A 7,009-nucleotide genomic window follows, 5' to 3' on the forward strand; every position below is an offset into this window, starting at 1 on the left:
GTAAATAATACACAACCTATATAATTTAGTCTGCTCGTTTCGCTATGAAAGCGGCTACCGGTGTACGGGGTGACCGGTCGAGACAGGGAATGCGATCGGCCGATAAAAACCTAATATATAACCGGTATTCAATCATGGCGGACAAGCAATTAATTAAGAAAATATATGTTAATCGAATCACGACCTTTCAGTCATTGTGAAATGTGAATCATACATATGTATACTGCCAATAAACGAATCTCTGACACAGCTAACATGCATGTTAAAAGATATTACAGTTTGGAGTTCAATGATACTACTATAGATACACCAGTTGAAGGACAGATATTTTTTTTATTTAATTTTTATTTATATATTAAAATGGAGGCTTAAAATCTGCTTAATGAAACCCATGGACAGTCGGTCGTACTGTACACTGCTACCTACATTATGTATCTCCCTCGAGCTCGATAATAATTGGACTAATTATCTCCTTTGATGGAAATAATTGGACTAAATATTTCCCTCCATGATGATTATTAAAATTCATTATCTCCTTTGATGATGGTAATTGGACTAATTATTTCCCTTGACGATGGTTATTGGAGTGGACTAATTATCTCCCTTGATGATATTTGGAATTATTATCTCCTTTGAAAACAATTTGACTTATTATCTCCCTTGATGATAATTGGACTTATTATCCTCCTTGATGATATTTGGGCTAATTATCTCCCTTGATGATATTTGGACTTATTATCTCCCTTGATAAAGGTTATTGGAGTGGACTTATTTTCTCCCTTAATGATATTAGGACTAATTATCTCCCTTGATGATAATTGGTTTTATTATCTCCCTTGATATTAATTGGTTTTGATATCTCCCATGATTGGGGATAACTGGAGTAATTATCTCCCTTGATGGTGTAGATTAATTATCTGACTTCATGGAAATAATTGGACTGATTATTTCCCTTGATGGTTATTGGAGTGGACTAATTATCCCCCTTGATGATAATTGGACTAATTATTTCCTTTCATAATAGTTACTGGAGTGGACTAATTATCTCCCTTGATGATATTTGGACTTATTATCTCCCTTGATGATATTTGGACTTATCATCTCCCTTGATGATGTTTATTGGAGTGGACTAATTATCTCCCTTGATGATATTTGGACTAATTATTTTCCTTGATAATAATTGGTTTTATTATCTTCCTTGATGGGGACAACTGGAGTAATTATCTCCTTTGATGGTATAGATTAATTATCTTACTTGATGATGATAATAGGACTAATTTTCTCCCTTTAGGATGATAATTGGACTTATTATCTCCCTTGATGATATGAATGAATGACTCATCCTGTGTAGCCAGGAACAATAAAACAGTTGTAATGTTTATTGTTTCAGTGTTTTAACTCTCAGGGTATCAAATAAACGATGCAGCTGTTGATTAACAATTTGTTTATACCACATGTGGTATAAACTCTGTACGCATTCTGATTGGCTGACACGGTGAACTTTGACCGAACAACGTCTTTCTGAGTGTCGTGTCATCATTTGTCAACGCCATCAATAATCGAGTGACGTCATGCTATGCTGTGATCGCCGCTTGACGCCAAAACTGCTGTTGGATAGCGTACTTATCCTCGTCGTATTTCTATCGGCTAAAAGCGGATATAATTGTGGTAGAAACAGGTCACACGACTCGTGGTTGTTGGATATGGAATTTATTACATTTACAAAAGACACTCGCTAAAGCTCGTGCCTTTTGTAACTTTTAAAAAATAACTCACTCGTGTGGAATAAATCCATATCCAACAGCCACTCGTTGTGTAACCTCTATTTAATATTTTCATTTAAAGTTTTTATCCTTTTTAGACAATCCTCATCAGATGATGGGCAATTAAAACCCATTTCATTCGTCATTCTTATCTTCCATCTGTCTATTATCTATTCTTGTTCATTATGGGGTCTTTCTCAAATTTCTGAAAGTTCCCCTTTATATATATATTAACTGACCCTAGTTATGCATATTGCATATTGGGACTGATTTGTCAATAAGATGGTTGACAGACAGCCATCTTTGATTTTGATACAATGTAGCTGATAGTTGAAGTTTGTATGACGGAACAACGTGGCTTGTCATAATTATGACGTAATCTTGTATACTGATTACAATTGTCACTTAAAACTTCCCGTCGGATAGCCAGTCCCTCATATATTTATTAGGTGTTATAAAAATTCTCCACATTTAGAAATACCGTATTCAACCCTCTAAGTGCCACCATCCCTATAAGCACCCCCCGGCTAGTGAATGAAAATCAGACTGAAATTATGAAAACCATGTAAGTTTCTGAATTTAATTTCTTTTGCAAATTGATTTATGACTGAGTTTGTGCCATAATTCTTTGAAAGGCTAAGCCCAAATTTAGTTCAATTAGCACCTTTTTATTTTTCTATTTTTTAAGCGTTCTGGGCGCTTATTGGGTCAAATACGGTACTAACAACATCCCACTCAACAGTTCACACATATCCATACTGGTACTCGATGCTATATAGTGTCCTATATACTGACGCCATTTCTGCAGATGTTGGAGAAACAACCATCCATTAATAGTTTTAAATCTAAATTTAGTTGTAAGACATTTGACCTCTGACCTCCAGATATGATATTGTTGCCAAATCATCACTTGTGGAAAGATTATCTACATGAAGTTCCGAGTTCCAAAAGATTTTTCCCAAAGACAAATTCTCCACTTCAAGCTATCAGACAAAATTATTAATAGAATCCAACATGGGTGTGTTAAGGCGACTTATAGAATTTTTAATCCCCTTGGAGTTGAGACTACAGCGAATATAAGTACCCCTGCTATTATACATTTGGTAGTTGACTAAAGGTTACATCCTTGTGCACACGGAGTTCACAAGGTTTAGACTACAGGTAGACACGGAGTGCACAAGATTTAGACTACAGGTAGATAAGGAGTGCACTACGTGTGAACACGGTGTCCACTACAGGTAGACATCGTGTCGAGGTACATTCAGACCTGGACAGACAAGGTGATGTCATGTGTTACAGCTCGGGTACAAAATGGTCCCTATATGTCGTAGTGGAGCACTGCCTCAGAAAATCACTCGGCTTAATTTTCTATACTTTTTTATGGGTTTCCAATTATTTCATGCGTATACATGCATTTATGTATTATTTTTGTCCAAAACAAACATAACGACCATTCTTATAATATCTACTGTACCGTTCAAAAGACGTCAAGTTCACAATTTGTAGACTTGTATATTTTTCTTTCGGAAATTCCTGAAGACAGTTCAGGCAAAAAAAAACTGACCAATCACAGGCCTGTAATGACTTCATTTGAAGATTACAGTTTTATAACAATTGTTCAATCTTTTGATGTACATCATAGGACCAAATTACCTGTCTTATTTGTGGTCGCCCACAAAACTTCAGTTTTGCTATAAGCTATTCCAGGCGTGAATATAACGAGTGATAGTAACCCCTTGAGTATCGAGGATGACATTGTCAGACAAACAAATTTCGATCCATGTCCGATCATTTCACGACATATATATACATAAAGGCCTTTGATGTGAATTTTCAGAATGTTTCGTCATTAGGATTTCAAGATTATATCACAAGAGAATTTTCTGTCGCTGTAATTTTTTTGTCATGGTATAAAATACAAAGACGTCGAATAGTTGTCCAAATACGAGTTTATTAAATTACTTCTCTATGAGTCTGAAGGCGATTTCCAGAGTGTCCGAAAATCGACCCGTAGAGACCGAGCTCTAGATCCTAACTGATTACAAAATATGAGACATGGAATTAAATGTACAATTGATACAATGGATGACACCTGGCATGTATATGACTCTATTATGACTGGTCAGTACTCGGACAGGTGAGATAATTAGATCAACTATTGTCCGAGTCGTACGTGTCATAGTACTATTAAGACCAGTTTGGATAATTAACTTCTAAGGGTAGATCAGTTATAAAAACCACAATGAATAAATTGCAATTAGCCTATGTCATATCTGGAGTAATTAACTGAATTAGACTTGAATAGATACATGTACAAAAAGTAGCTTTAAATTATATCATGTCATAAGACGAAAATAAAATTACGAAAGTTTGTGGTAATTAAATTAAATAATTATTGAATTAAAATATTAACTAATGTCCACAAAATATGTAATGTAGCACTTTTATCATAAAATTTATTATGATAATTATCTCTAGAAACCAAATTGTAAATGGACAGACGCATGGTACGAAGATGGAAAATTCCTCAGATTTATTATACAATCACACAATTAATTGAAATTAAATGAACGTCTTTCTGGTTTTTGATGTTTCAAAATGTCTATTGTTATCATAATGTATTGTCAATGCTTAATTTCCATCAGTTTACAAGTCTTTGTTATCATAACTAATTATATATTGTAGGCTACATATATGTGTCTCAGTGTAACACAGAATGTCCCCCAGTTTAGTAGAGAAACCTCCGTTATCGTAACTTGTCCCCATGCTACATATATGTGTCTCAGTGTAACACAGAATGTCCCCCAGTTTAGTAGAGAGACCTCCGTTATCGTAACTTGTCCCCATGCTACATATATGTGTCTCAGTGTAACACAGAATGTCCCCCAGTTTAGTAGAGAGACCTCCGTTATCGTAACTTGTCCCCATGCTACATGTGTCACAGTGTAGTTATGTAAGACAGAATTTCCACTTCAGTTCAATAGAGTTGAAAAATACGAAGGTAATCACCACCTTCTTCAGAACCATCACTGTTAGAGACCACAAGCTTGTCGCCATGAACAGCTATTGCCAATGGATTCTGTATTCCGTGTGCTGATGTCAGCAGTTCCCTGACCCGTGTGCCGTCCCCAGACATCTGAACGACATTGTTTGAATCCATACCACACACATAAATGTTTCCCTCCCTATCTACATCTATTCCCCTGGAACCTTTCACGACGCCAGCCTTCATCACATCCGTGTGACGTTTGTCGGCCGACAGTCTGGACACTGCCACTTGTCCCTGAGATGTGTTATAAACACTGACGAGTATGTCGCCCGTCACTGTATCCCGGACCAGGTTCCAGCAGGTAGTGTTATATTGGTGTAACAGGTCAATGGCTCCGTCCTGTGTTATACTGTATACTCCTCCAGTTGTATACTCACTCACTACAAACCTCCCGTCTGTATGTGTGATACCACACAAACTTTTCTCTGTGTTGATGACAGATAACAGAGACAGTTTTGAATCCTCCACTTTTACGATACGTGCACCTAGCCCATCACCAGTGACTGCCACTGTATTATTGTCCACCAAACATACATCCCGTGGATAACCTGGAACGGTCAACTGATCCAGGTACTGCCCCTCATCTGTAAACAGCTTCAGTTTCTTGTTATACCAGTCACTCACAACCATGGTGCCATCAGGAAGGTACAAAACTCCAAAAACACAACATTTACTCTGATCTTCTGGAATCTTTATACTGAACTTCTTTATCACCCTCACCTGACATTCTAACAGTGACACTGGAAGAAAACCAGGGAACAACAGAAAATCGTCGCTGCTTTTTCTCAATAACAATCTTCCCCAACATGGCAACACCTTCAGTTCTAGACTTAGGAACCTGGTGCTGAATACTGACTGAAGTAGAGGAATCTCTCATGTCTTTGATCAGATCCTGACACGACTCGATCTCGGCCTGTCCTCTCTGATACATCATTATGGCCTCCGTGGGGTTGTTTTCCTCCACAGCTTTGACGGAGGACTTCATGGTACTAAGCATACCCTTCATCAGACGATCACATTGCCGTAACGATACCTCCATCTTCTCCTTCTCCTCTTTATACTTTGTAACCAATTCATCCGTGACGGCTTTCTGACATTCATCTAGCTCTTCATCAATCCTCTTGCGTAGATCTGTGATACTCTTTAGAGCGATTTCTTGATTTTGTACCAAGGTTTGAATCCGTTCATCAAAGTCCTTCACTAACGACTTCAGGACATCTGCCCCCTTCTTCAGCTTCTCTTTCATGTCTTCTAGTTGTTTCCCACTTTTTACCTTCTCTAAATATTCCTTTGCTTTAATGGTAATTTCACATTGCTTGTCCTCCGACAGATCGGACATGGAAATGATGTGTCCGACACCCTTTTCTCGGAGATTTCCTTGGTGATATAGGTGCCCAGACATTCCTGACAGAAGCTGTGAAGGCAGGGTAAGGACTTGGAGGGCTGAAGTTGGTTGCGAGTTCCTAGTTCCTAGTTCCGTTTAATAAACGGAACTAGGAACCAGACCCGAGTTCCGTTTAACTAGGAACCAGACCCGAGTTCCGTTTAACTTAAACGGAACTAGGAACCAGACCCGAGTTCCGTTTAACTTAAACGGAACTAGCAACCAGACCCGAGTTCCGTTTAAGCTTATACGGAACTAGGAACCAGACCCGAGTTCCGTTTAACAAACATACTGGCCAACGAGCAGACTTCCGTTTATTAGGATTCCTATCTCTTATAAGATATTTAATTACATATGTTATAAAGGAATCTAGCTCTGAGCTTCAGGAACGATACAACTTATATAATTTATCTCTATAACACAGATTTTCTTAAACGGATCTGATACCTAGACCTCAGTTCCGTTTAACTTAAACGGAACTAGGAACCAGACCCGAGTTCCGTTTAACTTAAACGGAACTAGGAACCAGACCCGAGTTCCGTTTAACAAAAATACTGGTCAACGAGCCGAGTTCCGTTTATTAGGATTTCTACCTCTAATTGCATGTTCAATTACATATGATATATAGGAATCCAACTCTGAGCTTTCAGCAACGATACAACACATAATTAATCTCTGTAACACAGATTTCCTTAAACGGATCTGATACCTAGACCTCAGTTCCGTTTAACTTAAACGGAACTAGGAACCAGACCCGAGTTCCGTTTAAGCTTATACGGAACTAGGAACCAGACCCGAGTTCCGTTTAACAAA

General features: G+C 37.8%; 1 pseudogene; it reads right to left on the minus strand.

Moving 5' to 3' along the window:
• Positions 1–3,694: 3,694 nt before the first annotated feature.
• Positions 3,695–6,404, minus strand: LOC138305516 (uncharacterized; annotated as a pseudogene).
• Positions 6,405–7,009: the final 605 nt, after the last annotated feature.

This window comes from Argopecten irradians, chromosome 13 (genome assembly GCF_041381155.1).
Source record: "Argopecten irradians isolate NY chromosome 13, Ai_NY, whole genome shotgun sequence".
NCBI lineage: Eukaryota > Metazoa > Mollusca > Bivalvia > Pectinida > Pectinidae > Argopecten > Argopecten irradians.